Below are 26,274 nucleotides of genomic sequence, written 5' to 3'. Positions count from 1 at the left end.
TTATGCCTGATCGGCGTTTATGGTAGTATGCTATTCCAAACATAGCTAGAGTACAGCATGCATATTACTAGGATATTGGCTGTTTAATAGTACTTATAAAGCACATATTAATGCCTTATTCTGCATAACCATATTCTACATCCCTAATCCAATACCTAAACATAACAACCACTAACTATAAATAAGCAGTAATTAGGAGTTTATTGAGGCAAAAGTCAAGTTAATAGTTAGTTAAAAGTGAGAAATAGACCTTAAACTAAAGTGTGACTGAAAGATTTCAACAGAATTCAACAACCATACTGTTGCTTGGCTAATAATGTGTCTCCTGTTATTTCATACTATGGCTGACTATGACAACCTTCTGACCTTCAGATCATTGAATGTCATGTTGAATTTATTTGCTATGTAAGCAGTCCACTTGTAGCAAGGAATTCTACACGTTCATCTCTTTCCTGATTTTTACCAGCACTGACAGATGTGCTAGATCAGACCCTGCATACTCCTATTTAAAAGGTATACAATGCTGAGGTAAAGAAGGCAGAGTCTAATGTAGAGAAAATAGGAAGGTGTTCTAAGCTGTTAGAGAGTGAAGAGACGAGGCAGATTCACTCCCCCATGCAAACAAGTTCATTATGGGGTAACGGGTGTGGCGTAGGCATGTGGATGTTTAATTATGCCAGTGGAGAGAAAAAGCATACAAACTATCTCCAGGGGCCAACTAGAAGAAACCACACTGTTCTTTGACTCTGTAAAGTAGCACCAGGGAACACAGAGACTCCAGGTTGTTGTGTGAGACGTGATCATTACTGATCCAACAATACCCTTATCTAACTGCAATCATGGGTCATTAATAAATACAGCCACTAAGCCAGATATTGTTAGGTTTGGGCAGGCAGCTATTCAATAATTGCAAAATGGTCTTCAGTAGAGGATTGATGGTGTGCTGGAAGAAAGATATTTTCCAAATGTCTAAGGAATAGTTCACCCAAAAGTGATAATTCTGTCATAAATCTTTTTAATTATTACTTCTTACAAAATCAAAGGCATGTGGTGCCAACATGAGGAAAAATGCAAGAAGGTCAAGGTCAATAAGTCTCTTAAAATTTCAGATAATTTTACCTTTCTGTCAAGGCTAGTGTAACGTAGTTAGTTTGGCAATGGAGCAGACATAGACGATGGTAAAGTGAACCCAAGTGCAGTTTATTTATCCAAGGACGTGAAACATAAACCATGAATAGAATCCAAAACACGAAAACAAAGCATAAACATGAACACCTATAAACTTGACTTGAAACAATAACCTGATTTGTGGAAGATGGATCAGCTTATGTACTTCAATACATGACAAGGACACATGGCAAACATGAGGGCTTAAATACATGACAGTGGTTATTCACATATAACAAAATTCAATGGCAAAACAGAACTGATAACAAGATAAGATCAGTGTTGGGGAAAGTTACTTTTAAAAGTAATGCATTACAATATTGCGTTACTCCCTAAAAAAGTAACTAATTGTGTTACTTAGTTACTTTTTATGGAAAGTAATGTGTTACATTACTTTTGCGTTACTTTTTTTCACCTGGGCTGGGCATGCTTGTTTTTTGTTTTGTTTTTTATTAACAACAAAAAAGTTCTATTTTTGGCAAATGAAAAGGCCATTTCACACCAAGCGTGTAATTAATAAGCTTCAGGCTGATCACAAATGTGATGTTTATCTAAAGTCATTTTTGCTCATTAGTATGGTTGAATTGGATAATTGAAAGTCAGCTGGAAAGAAACTGGTGAATAAAGTGAGATTAAATACATAAAGTATATTTGTTTAATTCAATATATTTAATTATTGCAGGTTTGTGCAATATTCTGTGATTGCATTTCACTGTTTTTATTCATTTTGAGGAATACTGACTCTGTTTTTCTGCAAGTGAGAAGAGTAAATGAATACATTTAGTCTAGGATTACAATATAAGTCATGTTTACACACAACGCCTCTGCACTTTCTCTCGATTTCTCTCAACATGGCGACAGGAGAGCTGTCAGTCAATATATGGGAAAGCAAAGTAACTTGCATTACTCATTTTAAAAAGTAACTGAGATATTTTGTTGTAAATTTAAAAGTAATGCATTACTTTACTAGTTACTTGAAAAAAGTAATCTGATTACGTAACTCAAGTTACTTGTAATGCATTACCCCCAACATTGGATAAGACAATAAACCAATGAAAACATGAAACATGAACAAGAGGGGAACAGGAAGTCACATGACATGAATAGGAAACGCATGGCTATGACTTATTTCAAAATAAGACATGAACATGAAACAAAACCTAAAACATATGTGACAGCTAGGTTAAAATGCCTCCCTGAAGCCTTAATGGTAATTGTGAATTAATAATAATAATGGTGTTTGTATAAACACTGTTGTTGTTGATGGAAAGTAAGGAAACTTAACTGGCAGAGATCCCAGGTGAATAGTGAATGCTAACTAATCAACCATAGGAGGTGAGTAACACTTCAGTAAAAGTCAGTAAAGGTCAATAGTCCTTTGTGAGACTTGACAATGTTAATGTGAGAGTGAAGAAAAAGTGTATACCTGACACCATGGACAATCTGTCCACACTGATCTGGGTGGTTGACGACCCCAGGACGAACTCAGGATTTACTGCACTGGGTCATCCTCAAAGAGCAGAGTTGGAGGGGGATCACCAACCTTACCAGCCTCTGTGGAACAAGACAAAGATAGTGAGGTTTGAGATGTGAGGCGGGAAAAGTGGGTGCAGTTCTTTAATTGGGTGGCATTTAGAGGCAATAAATGACAGGGTTAACCTAATTTAGTTAACAAGCTTTAACTTTTTGCAAGGCAGTCAAAGCTGAATGTATTGTGAAATGCAAAACCTTCTGCCCAGGCTGGTTTGTGCGGAGTGCCGAGCATCAGCCTGGCTCTTCTGATGATGAACTGGCCTCTGCTCTAGAACCAGATGGCAGGTACATCTGATGGTTCTCCAGACCATGGGAATAAGGGAAGCCATAAGCTGAGGATGTGTTGGAAGGGCATAAATCCAGTGGCAGGATTACAGAGGGAATTCTAGGCCCAGGGGTGAAAATGGTTCCAGCTGTTCTGGTGGTGATGGCAGTATGCCCTCAGGAAATGGCTGATCTCTCAGATTTTCTGTTCCATCAGCCCATTTTTTTGAGAATGTTACCCAGAGGAGAGACTAATAGACATACAGAAGTGTGAAGATCTTCCAGTCTTTGGGTTTGGGGTTGGGATACTGAGGAGTGAAGTTAGTGGTGCAGCAATGGTACTGAAATTTTTTGATGATTTGGTGGTAGAAGTTGGCAGAACAAAGAAAACGTTGAAGCTTTTTATGGTTGTAGGTTGTTAAAATGATTGAACTGCTTGGACTTTTCCCGGATCCATCTGCACGTCCTCTGAACTAATGTTATACCCCAAGAACTTAATGGAGGGTTGATGTAACAAGCACTTTTCTGCCTTGAGGAGCAACTGGTGTTCAAGTAGTCTTTGGAGGACCAGACGGACATGCTGAAGATGTTACATCAGGGTTATGGAGAAGATCAGAATATTGTCAATATAAATGAGGATGAAATGATGTGAAGATTGTTTATAATTCCTTAAAACACAGGAGCGCTGGTCAGCTCATATAGCATCACTCGATATCCTGAGTGATTTTCCTCTTATCTCCTCTGCGTATTCAGATGAGATCACTTTGCAGGTCGAGTTTGGTGAACAATGCTGGCCTGCATCTTTTTTTGGCCACAAAAAAAGAAGCTGGAAGTGACAAGTTATGTTGTGGGATGCATAAATTCCTGGTTGAGTTCCTCCTCCACACACTCCTTCATGTCCTTCTGTTGTGGAAGCAAGAGAGGATATATAAGGCCATGGGGTAGAGGATTGCCAGGTAGCCGCTCAATGGCGCACCAGGGTCGGAGCAGGAGTAACTGAGTGGCCTGCTGAGGGCTAAAGATATCATGACGGGCCTCATTTTCCTGAGGAAAGTAGATACTTTGGCCACTTATTACACTTTTGATGGAGATGGCACGAAGGCTAGCCGTGACTGGTGGCTCAGAGGAGGAAGCATGCAATGGCAGCAATGAGGAAGTGAAAGGCACTCTAGGAAGCATTAGTCGTCCTCAATGGTTGGCCCACTACAGCTTAGATTGGGAGCAGGCGAGGGAACGGCTGAGAGACAAGCTGACGGCTGAGCGTTCTGGAGATGCAATTCCATGCTGAGCTGAGTTGACAAAGGCATTAACAGGAGCCTCGAGTGTGCTGGTTGTATTGAAGATGCCATTACACTGGGTCCATGTTGTGGTGAAGTCTTCTGTAAGGATGTGAACACGCTGGTGTAGCTGATGGACTTAGTTGTGGGTATCTTTATTAACAGTAAATATACTTAACTGCCAGAGACTGGATGACTGGAGAGAATAGTAGCCAATAGGGAGTAATCCACAATAGAAGAACGACAACAAAGGAAAGGGAGTAATCCACAATAGAAGGCGTGTAAACATGTCATACACATTATGTGTATATAACTATCCATATCGCAGGAGTAAAGCTTATATCATAACTGACAATCACGTGACAAGCTTGATGCATCACCATGAAAATGCAATACATTCTATAACACATCTATACTATTGCTTTCAGAGCAGCAAGTTCTTAAAGTTTTTATGCTATTTTAAAGGTTCCTAATAGTTTTCTTATTTTGTTTTGGATGACTCCTACAAAAGGTTTACATGCATCCAAGTTCAAAAAGCACTTGCAATCTGCAATTTCTGCAATTTTCTCATAAGTGCACATTGCAGTATCTTTTCTCACAATGTCTGAAACGGTTCAACTCCAGAGGCTTCTTAGCACTTAAGTGATATGAACAGTAACAATTTTGTCGGTTTTACCTTTTCAATTCGAGCCTGAGTCCTCATCCTTTGGAAGTGCATGCAAAGTGGACTTGCTGAAAACAACATCTTCTCGACATGATAGCAACACAAACCAAATTCTTCCAGGCCTCAGCTACAACTACAGTGTTTGAGGGCGGGTAAAAGTAGACGTTGTTCATGGGCAGCCAGTAAAGACCATAGGCTTGCATTATGTAATTTTTTACAATCCTACTTATGTTTGTGCATGAAGTAAGACTGGAATTACTGACAGCTCATTTCAGGCAGTTCGGTTCTTTCTTTCAGGAGACAATAACTCCATTTATCCTGCACTTTGATCTTTGAAACTTTGCAGACCTTTTACAGTCACAAACAGCTATAACACACTACATGAAAGGTAATATATACGGAAAAGGGCACTTTAATAATAACAATAGTCTGAATATAATGAGTAAAAAATAATCACAGATTTGTGGCCCAGGCAAAAAGTTTAACACCCATGATCTTTATTATTTTTTTATATTATATTATTTTAGACATTTGAATCATTTTAAAGGTTCAAAACTCTTGAGCTCCTGCTGCTCATTTCACTGGAGCAACAAGTCCTGGCTTATTTTAGCAGTGAGCCATGATTTCCTTTACCTCACAGTCATTCTGCGCACCATGCAGACAGGCTCATGAGCTTCCTAGTGCAATTGTTTGCTTAGCAGAAGTGGTTGCCTTTTTCTTTTTCAACGAGTTAAAATCTTGCACAAGCGGGAAGAAATAAAAAAGCCCTGAAGAACATGTTCATTTCCCACAGTTGCTTGCTTTCCATCACTGCCTTGTAAAAACACCAGCTAGAGGGTGTTAAAATTGCATCACTATTTGGAACCATGTGGGGCTTTTTGCTTTGGCTCATCTAAGCTTTCCACAGCGGCAGCTGTTAAGCATGAATATGATCCGTCTGACAGGGAGGCATTCCCTAAAAATGCCAAGAACTCCACTGACCCAAATAATCAAGCTATCCGCCTGGTTAGTTAATAGCCTCTATTGAGAACCTGTCATAATAATGCAACATGCAGCATGTCCTGTCTATTTTGTCAAGAAAAACAAAAGTAAAAGTAACTGTATTTTAAGTAACTGTGTGAGAGTAGGCCAGATGAAAAGAGCTCAGCAAATTGCTTAGTAATTGCTAAGCAAGATTAACACATGTAGACATATTTGGCTATGCTTTTACTTTGTAATTGTGCAGGTAAAATGGATGTGTTCCTACATGTAGCATGATGACGTGAAGTCCCTGGTGCTGTATATGCTTTCAGATAAATTAACTGACAAATCTATTTTGCAAGCACAATAGCGATGCAACACAACACATTTTGATGAGCAGATCGATATAAGAACGAAGGAAGATTAGGACTACAGAAAGTGGTTTCCTCCTTCCTTGTGCAAAACTTTGTGCACTGCACGATTTCTTTCTAATTTATACAATATGCCCATATACTTTTTCTCCCCCTCAACATCAAAACATTCAACATCAAAATTACAGGTAGAAAAGTTATGTGTATAAGGGAAGTTGTGTATTTTAAGTTACTTATTTTCTTTTATTTGTCTTCAGGATGCAGATTTTATATTGGACCTCAAGTGGCAACCCAAAACAATGCAGCCTGACTTGTGTTACCTTGTGAAGTTTTGTTCATGGCATGTCACCTAACCTGCCCATGTTGGCATCTGCCTAAAGGCACGTTCACAACACAGACAATAACTGTAACGATAACTATAAAGATATAGTTCTAAAAATCATTCTAAATATAAAAAAGAATAGCAGAGTCCACACCACAACTATAACAATAACAGCAGAGAAAAGATATTAGTAGCAATCACTTTCAGAACATTTTTTTCTAGCTGATGAAGGATAAAAACATTGCCAGCATTTAAAGTGACAGACGACAAAACTGCAGCACGCGCTTAGAATAAACAGAATGATATCGTTCGCTGGTGTGGACGCTAATGTAGTTTTGCACAAAAGATTAACATTACGGCACATGCTAGTCGATGAGTTGAATCAACTCCACAGCAACTACATAAATTTATCCACTAAACATTCAGAAATGTCCGGTTTCATTCTAAAAGTTGTAACTTCTTCCTGAGTCTCTCCATCAGTGTTCGACTCCGGTTTGAACAATGTAAGGCTGAACACCGTTACAGACAATCCTCATTTTGGCTGTGTGAGATTCTCCAGCTTTGTTGTTGTTGAGCAACCGAAGCGTGAGCTGTTAAAGCTCCACCCACTTTTGGAAAGGGGGCCGGGAGCAGCAGCTCATTTGCATTTAAAGGGACACACACAAAAACGGCATGTTTTTGCTCACACCCAAATAGGATCAAAAATGATCTGTGGGGTATTTTGAGCTGAAACTTCACAGACACATTCTGGGGACACCAGAGACTTATATTACATCTTGTGAAATGGGGCATAATATGTAGGTCCTCTTTAATTCAGCTAGCTTCTAACAAGTGATGGATGTATTTACTAGTTTAATTGGATGCACAGCTTTTGTTATCTGTAAATAATGTTGTCAGCGTTGTGTTTCTTTTGCAGGATAATTAGGCATCAGTGGATGGGTCGACTTGTCATTCAATCTCTGATAAAAGAAATATAGCAGTCTTTTAAACTGTGTGAGTTTGCCATTTTCATTCCTCTCCCATACGCGGGCAAAGGGGCAAAGTGGAGATAAATTCAAGAAAATCTAATTACTTTAGAAAGAACTGACAACACGACAATAACATACAGTACCTGATAAAAGAAATAAAGGAGTCTTTTGTGTACGTTCGCCATTTTCATTACTGTAAAATAAATATAATGTGCAATGTAATGAAAATGTGCTTCAAGTTTGCTGACAAGAAAGAAAATGAATAACCTAACATGAAAACATGAAAAAAAATCATAAAGGGAAAATAACATGAATTGAAAGAAAATGTATATAAAAATATTTATAAAACTAAGATTAAACTAGATCTATTAGAGTTTAATATAAGCCTACCTCTCCCATACAGACACATTGACAAAAGGGAAGAGGTGGAGCCGGAAATGAATAAGATTCACACATTGCAGTCAGAAAATTAAAGGGGAAGACACATGCATATCAGACAGGTGCATCGGGTATACCTTTGAACATTGTGTGTAATTCTACATATGAAACATGTATAAAATTGCAAACTTTCCATACATGCTATCTGCAACAAAAAAATATGGAAAGAATATTTTTAAAGTTAGGTTAGTTAGGCATTTTTGTAGGTTTATTAATCATTTTAAATCAAAACCATTTTTTATAAATCTTTTCTTTGAAGTTCTCTTAACCCTCTGGGGTCTGAGGCTAATTTGGGGTCCTGGAGAAGTTTTGACATGCCCTGACATTTGTGCTTTTTTCAGTTGCTTATAAACATATTAATGACACAAGTCTCATTACACTGTATTCAGTACAAACTAGGCTACAACAAAATGTGAGCAGCAAGTATGTACATGTTTGTATTTTTCAGAGAATTATGTATATGCATGGTTTTTGAAAAAAAAAAAAAAAAAAAATGTCACTGAAATAAGGCCTCAAAACACATACTTAAAATTTTTTCACAAGACTTTTGGGAACTGTGTATTTTAGTCTAGAGTTTTTGCTTCAAAGTGATGTTAAAATCATTCTGCCTACTCAGACACATAAAAACAATGTATTGATTTTAAATTTCTAAGACACTTTTTGTTTAGGAAGGCTGTATGCGGTGTAACAATTTTAAATTTCAAAACTGAACTTCTGTCTGAAAAATATCTGGAGTTATACAAGAATGTGTAAGTATCTGGTAAGCTGCTATACAAAATCATCCCAGTGTCCTGGATTATTAGAATAAAAAAAAATAATAATAATAAAAAAAGTACATTGGTAAAAAAATATGTTAAAATTAACATTGGTAAAATATGTCTTTCTGATTCATAAGTGTGTTATATCCACTGTTGGCACAAGAATCACATACAGTCATTTCCATTCTCAGGAAAAGAACATCAAATAGACTAGTCTAACCAATCTATAACAAAATAAAATTAGATATTTGCAAACATATTATCAACAAGCACAAAAAAAAAAACATACTTTCATCCTGTTACAGTATGTAAAATCAATACACAGAACCACAGCTAATATGTTCTATCTAGACCACAATGCTTCTGAACAGAGTGCTGTAACCACAAACACACTGTTAGAAGAAGAGAAACTTACTGATGTTTCTTTGAGGACTCTATTGTTGGCAGAAGCAATTTAAGGTACACAGAGATCTGGTCATGCTAATTAATTATGTTCTTTTTTACTTACTCAGCCCTAAATTCCATTAGCATTTCTCTCCGTATCAGAGATGAGAGAATCTTGTGGCTATACAGAATGATGCATCTTAGGTTATTAAAAGCAGCCCAACCAGGCCAAAAAGAGGCAGCACTCCCACCAAGCTTCAAGATTCTGTAGAAAATGGTAGATTTGCAGTTTTATATATGTTAGCGTGTATAAGTGTTATGCTGTAGTTATGTTATAGATGCAGTTTAGGCAAAATGTCCCTAATGATTTGAGATCTTCCTTAAAGGTGTTTTTAACATTTTTATATATAAACCATGATAAATAGGTAAAAGGTAAAAAAAAATTCCTGCTTATGCAATATTTTGTATTTTGAATAAATTAGATAGAACCAAAAAATGACTGCCACATTCTTAGGTTATGCAGTGAAGGTCAGAACATGCTGCTCTAGATACTGACCCTAATGTAGTTCATTTGATACAGTCAGCCTGACATTTTCATGATGTATTCAGGGAGCTTGTGAGATTTTGCCAGTTGATACTATGTCTGAATGGTTGTGGGAGGGAGACTGTTTCTCTATGAGTGTATGAAGATATGACTCAGCCAGGGATGGTGGGAGGAGAAAGAGGTAGGCACACAATTAAAGGCACATAACCATTTAGACAACAGCAGGCAAACGGGATGACAACCTTCACTTTGACAAAAAATTCACTTCAATGTGATTTAGATTCTGTGGACAACATAAACAGAAGATGCTTTTGACAATGCCACCTCTTGTGGAGACTGTTATTTTTCCACAATCTTCCTGGATTGTACATCACTGTCAAGGTGGAACTCCTTGGCTGGTGCACCACAAACAAAGCATCATCTGACACTCTCACACTCACCTAATGGGCCAGATTTACTAACAGCTTGCGCCAGCGCAAACCCTCTTTTGGCGTTAAAAAATTGCCTGGTGATGATGGCTGTATTTCTAGCACTGAGATATTTCCTGGATCTCAGAGGCTACCATGTTCTTGTCCACTCAGACAACACATTGGTAGTCTCATTCATAAATCACCAGGGGGGTCTGCGGTCGCACCCTCTATGCAGTTTGGCAAACCAGATACTCCTCTGTGAGAGCAGTTTACATCCTTGGGCACCTAATTCAGGGAGCAGACATCCTGCTGAGGCAGGGGCTGAGGTCCAGGGAATGGAGACTCCACGCAGAAACAGTGGAGTTGATTAGAGATCAATCAGCCAGGCGGAAGTGGACTTGTTCACATCAGAGGAAATAATGCACTGTCCACTCTGGTTCTCCCTCATGCATCTAGTTCCACTGGGGCCTCCACAAAGAAAACTGTTTGCCTTAATGTGTAAACTCTTTACTTTATGGTGCAGGAAGCACCATTTGGACCCAGTCAACTGCCCAGTTTGTTCAGTGTTGGAGTTTCTTCAGGATCACTTTTTTTCTGGGTTAACCCCCTAGGGCTTATCACGCACCTTTCGGTGGTGGTTCATTGGAGAGACAACCTTTAGTGTCCCGTTTCCTACATGGTACTTTATGGCAGATGGTGGACAAAGACTAGTTCAATTTGCTTTGCCCAGTTCAGGCCCTCTATTGTTATGTCCACCACTTATCTCGGAGGCATAAAACTTTCCAGTTGTTGGTGTGTTTTGGTTCCCCCAGACGAGGCTCCTAAGTATCCAAACCGCAGCTATGAGTGTCTGAGATGGAGCCAGGGTGCTAGGACTAGACAGAGTGAAAATGGTGAAGGGACGAAGCACAGCTGAAGACCTGGAAGTCTGTAGCACAGGCAAAGCAACAACTGACCAAGGCGGAGCCGGAGGGAGGGAGGAGTCAAGGTGGAGCCGACTGGTCGATCCTCATGCCAAGGCGGAGCTGGAGACCGGAAGATCCGAGGCAGATAAACGCAGCAGGGTAGAGTGAGAGGAGAAGCTGAGGGACTGAAGAGAACCAGTGGGGGGCTGAGAAACTGGTTGTTATAGGCAGAGGAGGTGGGAAAGGGAGGCTGGGAAGGATCTTTTGAGACACAGGAGACTTGGAGCTGGGCGGGACCAGCGGAGATTAAAGAGAATATCCTCTTCCAAATCTTCATAATAATAATTCCCAGAGGCGAGGTCTAGCTCAGCAGTGGTCTAGCTCCATCCCCTCATACTCCACAAGGACTCCCACTGAAACGCACTGTGTTGCCGACTCACGCACCTGGTCAGACGCTCAGGCTCCAAGCCCAATTAAGAAAGAAATTCATACAGGTATGGAACAACTTGAGGATAAGTAAATGATGGCAGAATTTTTATTTTTGGGTTAATTATCCCTTTAAGTACATCGTTGTCATGTAAACGTATCCTTAATTTCTTCTTCTTTGTCAGTTTACGGTTTTAAAGGGGAATCTACTGTTTTATTTCAGCCTTGACACTGGAATAATTGTATCCACTACCAGTGTCAAAACAGTGATGCTGTGCTGTGTGCATTTCCAGTGTTACTCCTGGGGATACTGGAGAGGGAATTGGAGGGAACCACTAGTTGACACACACAGACAGGATACTACAACCAGGTACATATTCAGAACGGGTCACACACAAATGTTATCTTAACTAGAAATATGACAACTGTTGGTGAAATATTCTTGGTCTTTTATAACAGATTGATGCGGGTCTGAAGTGCTGTGAATGGCAAAGGTTGGTTCTGAATAGCACGCAAATACACAAAAGGCCTCATTAAGTATCTTTGAGGAGACTTGAGGAAAATATCAGCTCCTTTAGAGAGAATCTACAGTATATATAGCCATAAGGACTGTCCTCTTCCTCAGATGCTGCCATGCCAACCCCATGCATTTCACTAACACCCAGCAAAAAAATGACTGTGTACAGATTTTACTCTCTTTCATGCAGACAGCCTCATTTAGTTTAATGTGCTTTTCTGCCATTCAGTCTTAGCCATGCTTCATTGATTTATCCATTTTGACATGTTTTTATCACATTTCAAATCAAATTGGTAAGGTTTAAAGTCATAAGACTAGTAGTAAATATACAATCTGCTTTCAGTGATTTACATGAACATAAGAAGTAAATTCACGAAAATGGTTTTCTTTCCTATTGTAAGTTGACCTATTTCCTATTCAGTTATAATAGTTATAAATATATATATTTAGAGAAATGACGACTGTTTATGTTTAAGCCACAATGCAAATCATGCATGCTTTCTTGTGAAACATACTAAATATTTCCTTGAGGTTTTTCTGGCAGCTTCATTGTATAAGAGCTTGGATTTTTACTCAATATAATACAAAATGTGAAGAACCTGACATGACCCAAATATGCCACACAAGTTTTGGTTCACTCAACACTAGCTGAACTAAAGTGAAATGTACAGAAGCATAAAGTTTAACTCATCCAAATGAAAATATAGATAGATATACTAAAATGGTTGCTGAAATGTGAGGGGTGTACTCACTTTTGTGAGATACTGTATGTATATATACAGTATATTGATATTATGATATTATATTATGATATTATGAAGAAATGGAATTTAAAATATGGTGGATTTTCATAACCTTCAAATGGTTTTGTATCCTGGAAGGATCCTGTGTCCGAAACAGCCATTTGTATTGTTGTCCGAAACCATAGTGGACGCTAATGAGCGCACTCATTCAATCCCGCAATGCACCACAATAACAAGTGTTCAACCGATGTACTATCAACAGCTAGAGAATACCCACAATGCACTGTGAAAGTTGCGCGTTGAATGAATTCCCGCGTCTGATCAGAAGATAGCGCCCGCAGCTTAATCATCGATCCAACCATGTTCCAAAACGCTGGTCCAATGTGGGTACAGCGTAATGTCATACAGGTATAAATTCCTTTTTAAGTTTAGTTTCCATGACAGAGTTTAAATCTTACTACTGGAGCTGCCAGTTTGGAAGTTTCAAATAATTATTAAACAGCAATCACAGCAGCAGCCCTTCCTGCGCACTCAGTGTCCGAATTCACTCACTCGGTTTCATTCACTCCCTCAAGTGAACTATGTTAGTGGACTAATATAGGGAATAGTCAATGAGGGTATAGGGGTCGATTTCGGACACAGCCCTGGTAAGTTATAGCACAGAACTTTTTGGGGAGCGATGTTTGTCTTAGCAAATACCACTATTGATTCAGAATCAGTATTAAAAATGTACTAGCGTATGAACAGTATAACAGCTGAACTGTTAGAGCCTGTCCAAATGAAGACGCAGATGTATCCGTAAAGATTTTGTATCGTATTGGCGTTTCGTCCAGATGGATCCAGTGTTTTCGGAGCCTGAAACCACTATTTTTTTAAACCGGGTGCCATAGTGGATAAATATGAAAACGTCGCCCTTGCGTTTTCATGTGTACAGCCAACCCGTATATTTTGTGAAACGATGATCATCTTGACTCTAGTCAGACACCGTCACGTAACAGCAACAACAACAACAACAATAGCGGACTACATGCTTGTGTTCGTGCTGCAGAAGCTACTGAGCCTATTAGCTTTACTAAAGTAAAGCTTTATTTCTAAACTTTACTAAAGTTTGTGTAAAGTTTATGCACATGCTCCAAGTCTTCTCTGTTTTAATGTATCTCTGTGGCTGAATTACAGCATCACATACTGATCTGGCATGTATACTACATCGTTTTGAGTCGGTTTCACAGGTTTTGTGTGTATGCAGATATTTCTTGAGATGAGGGGGGAAAAGATTGGACAGGGAAAGCTCTGGCTTTGTGTGGATGTGGCCTTAGTAAGGATTCAGGCCCTGTCCACACGAACATGGGTATTTTCAAAAGCACAGCTTTTTCTATGCGGTTTTTCCACACGCAAACGCAGTATCTGGTTACTGAAAACTGAAAACTCCGGCCAGGGTGAAGATTTTTAGAAACTCCGGTTATAGCGTTGTCGTGTAGATGGTGAAACCGGAGATTTTGGCCAGTGACATCGGAGTGCGCACTGTTATCTCCTTTGTTTGATGTCATATTGTGCTCCGCAATCTCCTTTGATTACATGAGGTGAGTCTGCGCTGTGATGGACGTAGCCAAAATATTGCTGCTAACTGTGCTAACAGGGCTTATTATTTTTTTTACAGATACATGCACAGTTCTCCCGTTATATTGCAAAACAGAGGCGTCAGAATGCAATACTACGCAGGTCACTGCTTATGACAATGTTCTTTTTACTTTGAATGAATATGTCACATTGTATTGTTCTAGTTTATGGCATTAATAATAATAATAAAATGCTAATGACAATGTTGTTAGAATACCGGAACTGGTAATGCATTTTTTTTCAAGCTTCTGATTGGCCAACATGGCTTTTTGATAGCGCTTCATAGCGAGTTTTTGCGTTTTTATGTGGATGGAGATTTTTTTTTAAAACCGGGCTTGTGTGGATACGATTTTTTTTTAAACGAAAGAGGGAAAAATCTGTTTATAAAAATACCCATGTACATGTGGACTAGGCCTCAGAAAACTGGCTCAGGAAAAATATCTGATTTTGATAAAGCATTAATCATTTAGTATGAGAAGTATGTAGTAGGTCTATGACAAAACCGGGAAGAAAAAAAAATCTGCAGTCTGACCAACAGTGAAGCATGAGTCACACCTATGGTTTTACCCCCGAGATGTGTGTCAACCATAACAACTAACTGCTGTAGTCATTTCTAGTAAACAAAGTCAGAACCTGGTAAGCAACGATCTGGAAAGATGCAGTCATGCTCAGAGGAACGATACGATAGATAGCCATTGCTGAAGACACAAATCAATTATAAACTTAAATAAGTTAAAACATAAATCAGAAACATGGTTGCATCAATTATAACTCTCTAAATCTGCTTTCATGATCATTGTAATCATGATTATTTCATGATTACTGAAGTATAATTGTTGGATTATAATTTAAAAATATATAATCACTACTAGTATTAGTACTAGTACTATAACCGTATAAGTTAAAAATAGAATCTAACCTAGATTAATTGCCAACATTAAGGCCTTTCAAGATGTAATATAATATTACATATTAAATATTTTAATGCATTCATAAAAGTAGACCTATGCATTTTTTACAAAGGCTGTTAGGCTAAAGCATCCAGTATAACAGGAACAGGCTTCATCTTAAATTACTGCACAAAACAATTATAGGATTACTATTAAAAAAAATCCCTTAATCTGTTTTTATGATCAAATCTTAGGTAATGTGACAAAATTAGTATGTGTATTTTAAAAAGAATTTTAGAGCTTAAAATTTATGCTTTTAAGAAGTAATTAAATGTTTCATTGCCTTTATAGTGGCTTTTACACAGCACTATTGATTTTGCTCGTCGTGAACCTTTTTAACCGTCTTATCTTTGCGTCTAAAATGCAAGCATTTCATTACCTTTGTTCTTGGTCTCCTAATAGAATTCTTGTTTATTTGTTGAGGCAATTTGATGCTATTAGGAAGAGGCCATTTTAATTAGCTATTAGAATGCTCTGTGGGTGATGTTCCCTTACCCACTCTCCGATGGACGCAGCTGTTCACAATGCCTTGTTCATATCAACAATTTTCTCTTATTTAAACAGCGCTGTACATGTGGCTGGACACTGAGAGACCATGGAAGTGAACACAACCAAATATTAACAGATGTGAAAACAAGGGGGGTACAGGGCTGCATTAAACCTTCATTAAGGAAAGCAACCTGTACGTGGGGGTGAACGTCCCTCAAAAATTAGGCCTGGAAATAAAAATATGGAGAATTATCTCTTGGGTTTAATTTGTGAAACATGTGTGTTTCACTATATATTGACAGGGTGCAGTAAACAAAAATGAGAAACACTTTTGTTAAACAATTTCTACACTATTTAGGAAAGATATGAAACCATCAGGTTAGGAATGTGGAAACACCTGTATCAAAAAAGAGATAAAGAGGAAGAAGATGGAAATGTATGATATAAAAAGAAACACAAACACACATTCAAATTATTTTCTGGGAACTCTGATAAATTGTACACTTCCAAAGAACAACTGTATTGCCAAGAAGTTGCTCTTTCATAGTTCAGGTTATTTTATTTTATTTTATTTTATTTATTTTTAAATACAATGAAGGTCAATTGGGTCCAGAGTTGTTTTGGATCCCATTGACTTTCATTATGTGAAAAAAACAAAGAAAAGAAAAATATATAAAATTCTTATTTGAGATTTTTATTTCCTCTTGGCTCTTATGCCACAAACAGCAGATGGACGGAAAAACTGTGGTGTGTTTTACATACTGTAGATCTTATGCTCCATCTGTCACGAGGACAAGCAGGTTTTTCTTCTCTGGCACTGGCCGTAGGACTGGGAATGACAAGAAATTTATGACTTGACATCATGTGATGCACGACAGTAATTTAACTTGAAGGTTGCTGATCGGGCTCCTGCTTGTGATTGCCACTGGACATCAAAAATGGTCAGTCCTCAGAAAACAGCATAGACTGTTATGACTGTTTCTACTGTTATGCACATATTACTGATTTAATTTGTCATGTCAGAAAAAGATTTGGTCACACTTTAATTTAGGGTCCAATTTTCACTAAACTCCATGTTTACTGCTTGTTTATAGTTAGTAAGGTAGATGTTAATACCCACACTTGCACATGCACGAAACAGGAAGTAAGTGAGCAAGACTGTCCCTGGTCTTAAAAACGCCAAAGCTTAGTGCCCTTAAAGGGTTAGTTCACCCAAAAATGAAATTTCTGTCATTAATTACTCACCCTCATGTCATTCACCCTCATGTTTACGAATCTTTTGTTTCGAGTCAGTGGTTCGGAGTATGTATCAAACTGCCAAAGTCACATGAACCATTGAAATTTCTAAATGTTTCGAAATACTTCGAAACAAAGCTTCGTTTACTGAAATCATGTGACTTTGGCAGTTTGATACATGCTCCGAACCACTGATTCGAAACAAAAGATTTGTAAAGCTTCAAAGCTTCTTGAAGCAGTGTTATGATATCACTAGATATTGTTGAATAAAGTCGTTATTTTGTTTTTTTGGTGCACAAAAAGTATTCTTGTCACTTTATAAAATTAAGGTTGAACCACTGTAGTCACATGAACTGTTTTAAATGTTTTTAGTAGCTTTCTGGGCGTTTGAAAGTGTTAATGCAGGCCTCACTGAGCCATCGGATTTTATAAAAAATATCTTAATTTGTGTTCTGAAGATGAACGAAGGCCTTACGGGTGTGGAACGACATGAGGAGGAGTAATTAGTGACAGAATTTTCATTTTTGGGTGAATTAACCCTTTAACGCCAACGTGATCTGAGAAAACGTGTGTATTTTTACGTAAATTGTGGTTCTACCACACGTACATTTACTTACGTTTTCATACACACAAAAACGTACAACATTGACGTATTTATAACACTAAAACGTAAAAATACTTACGTATTAACAGCAAAAAAAAACAAAAAACAAAACGTAAATCATGTAACGTAAACTGTGAATGCATATGAATTCCCATGTATTAATATTAAAATCGTGGCTTTAATGATTTAACGATGTTTTTAGTCGAATTTATTGAAAGCAGTTTACTCATCTACTTAATATGAAATAACATTTCTGTTCGTGACTTGTGCTGCTCGTTTCGGAGGATTACATAATGTTAAAACAAGACTACAATTTGAAACCTTATGAATAAAATTTATGTAATTGTTTAACCATTTTGTAATATTTAGTTTGTTTGCTGTGAGACACAGAAGGCGTTTTCTCATATGCAGCGACTGACAATACCATACATCAAAGCACAACATAAATTCACAAATCACATCCATTTTATTTGTTCGCTGTACTCCAAATCTTTAGAATCCATGTTTGTAAGGAACAGATCCAAATTCAGCCCTTTATCCATCGATCTTCATCTTCATTCTCAGCAACAGCGACAGTCACAGTCAAAGCTCGCGCTCGTTATGATTCAAATTTGAAAGTAGCGCCACTCTCGAGAAGCGTTACGACATGGTTTACGGCACTGATATCAAACGCTCATTGGTTCTCACCTTCGTCACAGATTGCGACATGCCGTGTTTCAGTGGATTGACATTTGAAATGAGTGCGCGCCTTCACGGAGAGAAGCCGGATTTATCATAATTTCATGGATTAATAAGTTAAATTCTGCTCTGTACCCTATAAAAACTATTACCGCCAGAGAGGACTGTGACTGGAACTCATCATCATTTGAACTACTTTTGGTACCACTTTTGACATTTTCGCAAAAAATAAATTATTGTGATTACGCTTGTTTGTCTGTCATTCTTTTTATTTATAACAGTAGGTAGTTTAAAGAAATGGTTATGGGTAGGTTTAGGGGTAGGTGTAGGATTAGTGGCTCAAAATATCGTTTTAATGTTATATTTTTACTAAAATTGTCATTTTCCTACACATGTCTGTTCTTTATGTTTTATTCTTTTAACATTCTGTATAAAATGGGTAGATTTAGGTTCAGAGATCTTAATTTATGTACAAAACGATAAAATGGAAATTATACATATATCTTTATGACATGAAAGATTCGTAAATATTTTCGTAAATTTTTTTCGCTTTAAAAACGTAAGTATGTTTACGTTTTAGTGGCATAATTACGTCAATATTGTACGTTTTAGCATCTTTCTAAACGAACAAAAATGTACGTTTTGTGTATTTGAAAGTTACATATTAATACCTATGTATTAACAATGAGACCAGGCTGTTAACGCACACTAAACCCACACTATCCCAAACTTTTACTTCAAATCACAAGGAACTCAGGAGCACAGAAAACTGAGAAGAACATAAACCAACATAAACTTTATAACAAGCAAGAGGTGGGATTTATTCAGTAAATTACGGAATTGTCAGCAAGCTTACTAGATAGTGCAGTGAATGTTTATGGTTGTCAATGAATGGGACGCTAAATATCATTTTTGGCTTTAATAAGATTTTCTCAATTAATAGGCAAGAATAAACCTGACTTGAAACAAAGCACTTGAATGTGACAAGCTCGTTATCATGACTTCAGAAGAGGGAAGTGAAGGCAGCATCAGTCTCAGTGTTTAGTCTGTTTTATCTCTTGTTTGTTTTCTGTCTATACAATGGAAGTCAGTGGTCACCAAAACGATTTTATTACCAACATTCTTCAGAATATCTCATTTTGTGTTGTGCAGAACATAGAAAGTCATACAGGTTTAAAACGACATAAGGATGATTAAATCATTGATTAATGAACACTTCAAAGCCAACAGAATGATATTTTCAGATCTGATGAAGAATAATTTGTGAAATGCACAAAAATGTATTTATGAAATAAAATTAAATAATGGTAACACTTTATTTTAGGGTCTTTTAACTAGTTGCTTATTAGCATGCATATTACTAGAATATTGGCTATTTATTAGTACTTATTAAGCACATATTAGTGTCTTGACCTTGTTCTACATTCTCAATCCTATCCAATACCTAAACATAACAACTACCTTATTAACTATAAATAAGCAGTAAATTACGAGTTTATCGAGGGAAAAGTCATAGTTAATAGTTTATATGTTTTCCCTATACTGTGTTACCAAAATAGTTTATGAGGTAAATCGAGTCTCCGGTTATTCTTCATTATGACTAAATTCAATGTATGATTATATGTAGACTGTCTGAACAAACTGACCACAAAGATCTGATTTAATCTTAACTGACGTGTTACCCATTTCTGGGTAAAATACACAGTTGGTGGTTGAAGTACTACCATAATAACCGTATCACCATAATAACCACCCATGAATTACAACTACATGAATGAACAGAATTAAATAATAAATGAATGACTCTGATTAAGGCAGTGTTTGTTTGCAATGTGATACCAGTTACATAATTCAACTTTTGCGAGCAGGTGTGGTCCCAATGTATGTGTATATGTTCATCAAGCATTGGTGAACCACTTATTGTTGAATTTAAACCTGACAAATCAATGAGCGAGGGGTCCCTCTGCATTCCTACACTTCTCTTTTCTTTCTTTCTCAGCAGGGAGCGCATTGGCTCTGCATCGTGCAGGTTAGCATCCTTGCCTGGGCAGGCAGGGCAACCATGTGTGACAGAGGGCCACTCATTAAATAATGTAGAATGGAGAGTTCATCTAAGGCGCTGTCATAGCGCGTTACATAGATGAGTGCTTTGTGTACTATACTGCTTCCATACCACATTCCCCCATGCCTACAGAGCTCCAATTACTTCCAGTTTTGTTCAGAAAAAAGAGGACAGCTAAGCATATGCTACTTTTAACAAACTAGTTTTGTCAATCAAACACTCTCCCTCACTCTCATTCTCGTTCACTGTAATGGGTCCCGCTTTATATTAGGTGGCCTTAAGTTAACTACTATGTACTTACATAAAAAAATTAGTACAATGTACTTGTTTATATTGTATTGCAAAACTCTTTTGCTGCTTTTGAGGTGGGACACGGGTACACTGTACAAAGTAATACGCTCTATCTACTCAATAAAATTGTGGCAACAGATTACAAGCAATATTATTAATTAAATTCAACATATAAGAGTTGAGCTAGAATTAATTAAATTAACTCCTTAAAAGTCAACCATTTAAATTAACAAACACCATTACAAAAACCACAAACTGACATAAAAAATACAAAGTGTCAAACTGCCCAACTAAACAGAACACTTATCACCATAATGGTGACCAAACATTTTAAATAAAATTAACATCTACATCTAAACATCTATTAATTCATGTGTTTCTCTCTCCTTCAGTGATTCTGTTATCATCAGGTATCTTCAATGTTGGCAATTAAAAATTAAGAGTTCTAAATTTATCTTTGACGTCTGTCTGTTATTCAGATATTTTTGCTTAAATTTTACTTAAATTTTACTTGTTTTAAATGGTTGACATTTAAGGAATAAATTTGATTAATTCTAACTCAATTCTATTTGTTAAATTTAATTAATAATATTGCTTGTAATCTGTTGCCAAAATTTTATGGAGTAGATAGAGCGTATTACTTTTTACAGTGTAAGGTTAGGGACAGGTTTGGTGGTATGGGTAGGTTTAAGAGTGGGTTAAGGTGTAAGGGATGGGTCAACAGTGTTATTATAAAAGTAATTACAGAAATTAATTGCAGAATTATCATCATAATTACCATCATAAAGAACAAAAGGAAATAAAAAAAAATCTAAATAAGACCTAATTTTCTTTATTTAATATAGTTTCTTATTAAATAAATGTAACATAATATAATGTATAATAAAATATAGAAGTTCTTATTTAAAAAATATGCAATATTTAAATTTGAACTTTACTTATTTGCAAGAGTTCGGTGTTTGTGATTTGACTCCATTTACTATTTCATTTAATTGGAATGAGAGAAGGTTTGATTATTGAATAGATCATTATTGAATCAAATGTATATCTCAGATAAAATGCTAACCATAAAGCAACACTTTAAACACTGTGCCATAAGACAAATCTCATCTTATCAAGGCTGTAAAGAGACCTAAGGCAACATTAAAAGTGTTGCAGCTCTTTCTGGCAAGTCTCATGTACTTTAACACATTTATGCTTTTATATTTCTGTAAAATATCATAATTTATTCATGCTTTCCAAGAAACTGGTTATAAGGCATTTGTAAAGCAGCTGAACTTTAAATGCGTAGATTACGAGTATACTAAAATGTTACTGGAAAGCCTTTCGATGCTTCTGAAATGTCAAACACTAGGATGTGGTCCATTTGCATCTGCTGGAAAGTCTTCTGGCTCAAAATACTACACAAATAAGTGAATACAAACCCCTGTACATTTTGTACATGTTGTTCACTTTAATTATTTGGCGGATGCTTTTATCCAAAGCAATTTACACTGCATTCATGATATATGTTTTATCATTTTATGCATTCCATGGGAATCGAACCCATGATATTGCTGGCCACGCTATGCACAATGCATTCTCAGCGTTGCCACAAGGGGTGCTATAGCATAAATTAGTGTAAACTTAGGCTGCGTTTACACTGGGACAAAAAAATCCGATTTTTTTTACTCACATCTGACACAGATTGGAATTTGTTGCACACATGTAAACAAAAATCTGCACGAGATACGATTTTTTCACATCCATTTTGAGCCTCTTAGTGTGGTTTCAAATCAGAAACATATCCGATATCTGAACATCTGACCTGCGTCTAAACATGAATATCTGATTCGCCTTCCACCACAAGGCGAGGGCAACACGTTAGCCCACAGAGATAGCGTTTAATGGTGTATTATGACATGCCTGTATGCGCTCGCACTAAAACTCAGTTGTTGTTTTTTTATAGTTAAAGGGTTAGTTCACCCAAAAATTAAAATTCTGTCATTAATTACTCACCCTAATGTCGTTCCACACCTGTAAGACCTTCGTTCATCTTCAGAACACAAATGAAGATCTTTTTGATGAAATCTGAGAGATTTCTGTCCCTCTATAGACAACTACGCAACTGACACTTTGATGCTTCAAAAAGTTCATAAAGAGATCGTAAAACTAAGAATTGAACGGTTTAGTCCAAATTTTCTGAAGAGACTTGATTGCTTTACATAAGGGAACAGTTTGAATTTAGGCTTTTATTCACATATAAACATTCATCAACTCACACATCAGTGGTAAACAGAAGCTCTTAGCTCTTACACTGTAAAAAAAATATTTTCATGATTTGTTATCACGTTTTTTCTTTTGTAAAATTAACTTCAATAATTAATGTGGTTCAGATAACATAATATTTTAATTTTCTGTTGATTAAATCAATCGCCTTCATTATATTAACTCAAACTTTTAATTTCAATGAACTCAATTTTAAGGCAGCCAGGTAAATTGCTTTAAGTTAAACCAACAACTTTTTTTTTTTTTTTTTTACAGTACCTGTATCGTCTTCCTGTGCTCCATTCATCTGTGTTCCTGCTCCCCTGGATTCCCAACTTCACCATTATCATCTGTTTAGCTCCTACAAAGATTAGAGACATTATTATCATCATCATCTTCAGCAATTATCAAGGTATGTGTGGTGAAACTTACCTGTTTGGACTGTATCATTCCTCATCCACTCTGGTTGTTGTGATTTGCTATGTTAGCTATCTTATTTCACCCTGTTGGTTAATAAACTGTTTCATCATTGTACTCCCCATTCTCCTGAGTCTGTGTTCTGTGACAGTCGCATAGTACAGTGATCACAAACAATCACTTTGGGTGGGGATAAACACTGTTATCAGATACCAGTCATGTCTAAAATGAATGTAAACAGGCGGGACAAAAAATTTGGATATGGACAAAAGATCAGAGTCGTGCATTAAGACTTGCAGTGTAAACGCAGCCTTAAAGGGATAGTTCTCCCAAAAATGAAATCTCTGTCATTTATTACTCTCCCTCGTGTCGTTCCACATCTGTAAGACCTTCATTCATCTCTGGAACACAAATTAAGATCTTTTTGATGAAGTCTGAGAGGTTTCTGTCTCTCCATAGAGATCCAACGCAACTATACCACTCCAAGGTCCAGAAAAGTATAAGAAAAAGACATTATTAAAGTACTCCATGTGACGTCATGAAGCGACGCAAGTGCTTTGTTTGTGCAAAAAACATAATTTACCACTTTATTTACAAAACTTAATCTGTAACGCATGGTCACGACTCGCGCGTCAACTCAACGTACATGTGCGAGTGTTCACAAGAGCATCACGACGCATGCGTTTTGTGAACGCAAGAGCTGGCATTGTTGCGTGAACGCTTTGGATAATATTATTTTGTAAATAAAGTCGTAATTTGTGTTTTTTGTAAGTAAAGCACTCGCGTCGCTTCATAAAATTGAGTTTAAGTCACTGGAGTCACATGGAGTACTTTAATGATGTCTTTTTCCTACCTTTCTGGACCTTGGAGTGGTAGTTGTGTCGGAACTCTATGGAGGGACAGAAACCTCTCAGACTTCATCAGAAAGATCTTAATTTGTGTTCCGGAGATGAACGGAGGTCTTACGGATGTGAAACGACACAAGGGTGAGTAATAAATAACAGTATTTAAATTTTTGGATGAACTAATCCTTTAGTGTCGTCATGTAAAGGCTAGACTTCTCTTTTCCCAGTCAGGGTGGGGTAAGAGTTCAGAGAGAGTCCTGCTGAGCAGGTTAGTTAACGTTAATTAAACTGACCATGGACAGCTACGTGGAATGAATAACTCATTTTTAACGTGTCAGTCATGTTAATTCATTAAAACACATGTCTGTTCAACCTCATCATCTTCTGTTTCGTAGAAGAAGTTCTTCTGTATGGTGCCACTTGTTTTGTTTTTAATATGCTTTCAGACACTAATAAGAACAAACTTGTGAAGATAACTCAGTTAGCCAGCAAAATTAATAGTGTTTCAACTCCCAATTTATCTGTGTTAAGTCATTCATGATCCTTAAAGTGTTGACAATTATACATGATTCTGAGTCGTTTCATTGAAAAGACAAAAATGAAATGAGATTAGACATGAGACGACGGAAATTTTTTTGAAAAGCCTCTTTGGTGTTGTCAAAACAAGCATTTAACAATGATGATGCTATGATTAATCCAGGGACGGTTGATCTGCAACTCACGCAAAGATCAGGTCTGTAGATAATTATCTATCTGGTCTGTTTTGTTATTGAAAGTACCCGATCACAAGCCAACACACGTTCCTGGGATTACTCTCACTTCTGAGACATTATCGTGACTGCAAAAATGACTCAGCGATCAAACCACGCCATTTCAACAAAGAATTCGATTCTTTAAAAGCTGAACTTTGAAGTCTGGAACATAAATTAACATTTAACTTTTCCACTTCTTTATAAAATTCACTCCCCCTTCTCTCAGTTAGTTCATTTTAGTTCATTTTATTGTGGCTCTTATAATGTTTTGTACTTCTATGATCTGTAACCATACAGTATATTTTGTTTTGTATACCCCTGGCATTTTTGTATTTAATAAAGTCAAAATTCAGAAGTGGAGTGCCTATTTTGTGCTGCAGTGAAAATGCACAATAAAGGAAACAAATGAGATATACAATATATAAATATATTTATAAAACTGTTAGTTATGTCTTTGATCCTGATTGGTCAATAGCTGTTTTATTCATGATAAAACACGGCTATGACCGCTTCACCCAACGGTTCTGTGTATCACTACACAACACCCTTAGCAACCACTCTTAGCAACTTAAACTATGTTCTCAATTGATATTTGATAGCTTACTGTATTATGTAGTAGAGTATTGTGAGAAAAAGATTGAGTGAGCGAGTTTATTACCTGCATTCAGATTTAGCATTATCCTTCAGGTCAGTCTATGTTCATAATAAAAAAAAATGTTTAAATGTCTGATGTATTATCTTGTCCTTTTAACAGTTAAGGGGTTTTCCCGTGACTGACAGCGCTAGTCAAAGCATTTGTCAGTTGCGTCTTGTTCCATTTTCAAAACAATTCAGTCTTTTCAATATAAAAGTCTTCGCTACTAACTGACACACTCATAAAGACAGTCTTTGCCGCCATCTAATGGCATTATAATGTAACTTCTGTTGCTGTTCACGGTCAGGGACTATTTTTTTTCCGGTGTAAGGAAGGCTTTTAGAATACGTTTACTTCATGAAAGTTGCATTGATACATATTTCTGGCTTTAATATTTATATTGTGTGGTAATCTGCTTCGCATCATGCCTAACAACGCCCTTCAGACGTGAATTATTCATGATACAGCACAGCCTCTTGTACCTTATTGCTTATATATATATATATAATCCATTTGGGATGGGGCCATAGCTTCTCAACCAAGAAAAAAATGTAGGGCGGGACTTGATTTTTTCTGGGAATTGATTGGATGGTTCTAGTTTGCTATTAGTGGATCTCATGTGAGTGACAGGTTGCCCCGCCCTCATGCCAGTAAACAAGTCATCAGAGAAGAGAAGAGACGTTACAGCATAAGGGAGGGAAAGTTATTTTGATTAAAGATTACAAGGATACATGAATTAATAAAAAATAATGATGTGCACAGAGAAATCATTTATAATTAACTATGCAATATTCAGTAAAA

General features: G+C 36.9%; 1 long non-coding RNA gene across 1 annotated transcript in view; it reads right to left on the bottom strand.

The window, feature by feature from the left end:
• Positions 1-18,556, bottom strand: part of LOC127504122 (uncharacterized) — a 1,137,365-nt gene extending 1,118,809 nt beyond the window's left edge. The window contains exon 1 of the long non-coding RNA XR_007927287.1: positions 18,235-18,556. This is a non-coding gene — a long non-coding RNA (uncharacterized LOC127504122). The remainder of the gene's footprint in view (positions 1-18,234) is intronic.
• Between the last annotated feature and the right edge of the window lie 7,718 nt (positions 18,557-26,274).

This window comes from Ctenopharyngodon idella, chromosome 21, assembly GCF_019924925.1.
Source record: "Ctenopharyngodon idella isolate HZGC_01 chromosome 21, HZGC01, whole genome shotgun sequence".
Classification (NCBI taxonomy): domain Eukaryota; kingdom Metazoa; phylum Chordata; class Actinopteri; order Cypriniformes; family Xenocyprididae; genus Ctenopharyngodon; species Ctenopharyngodon idella.
Note: the sequence above shows the minus strand (reverse complement) of the source record. Positions and strands in the feature narration are given on the sequence as shown.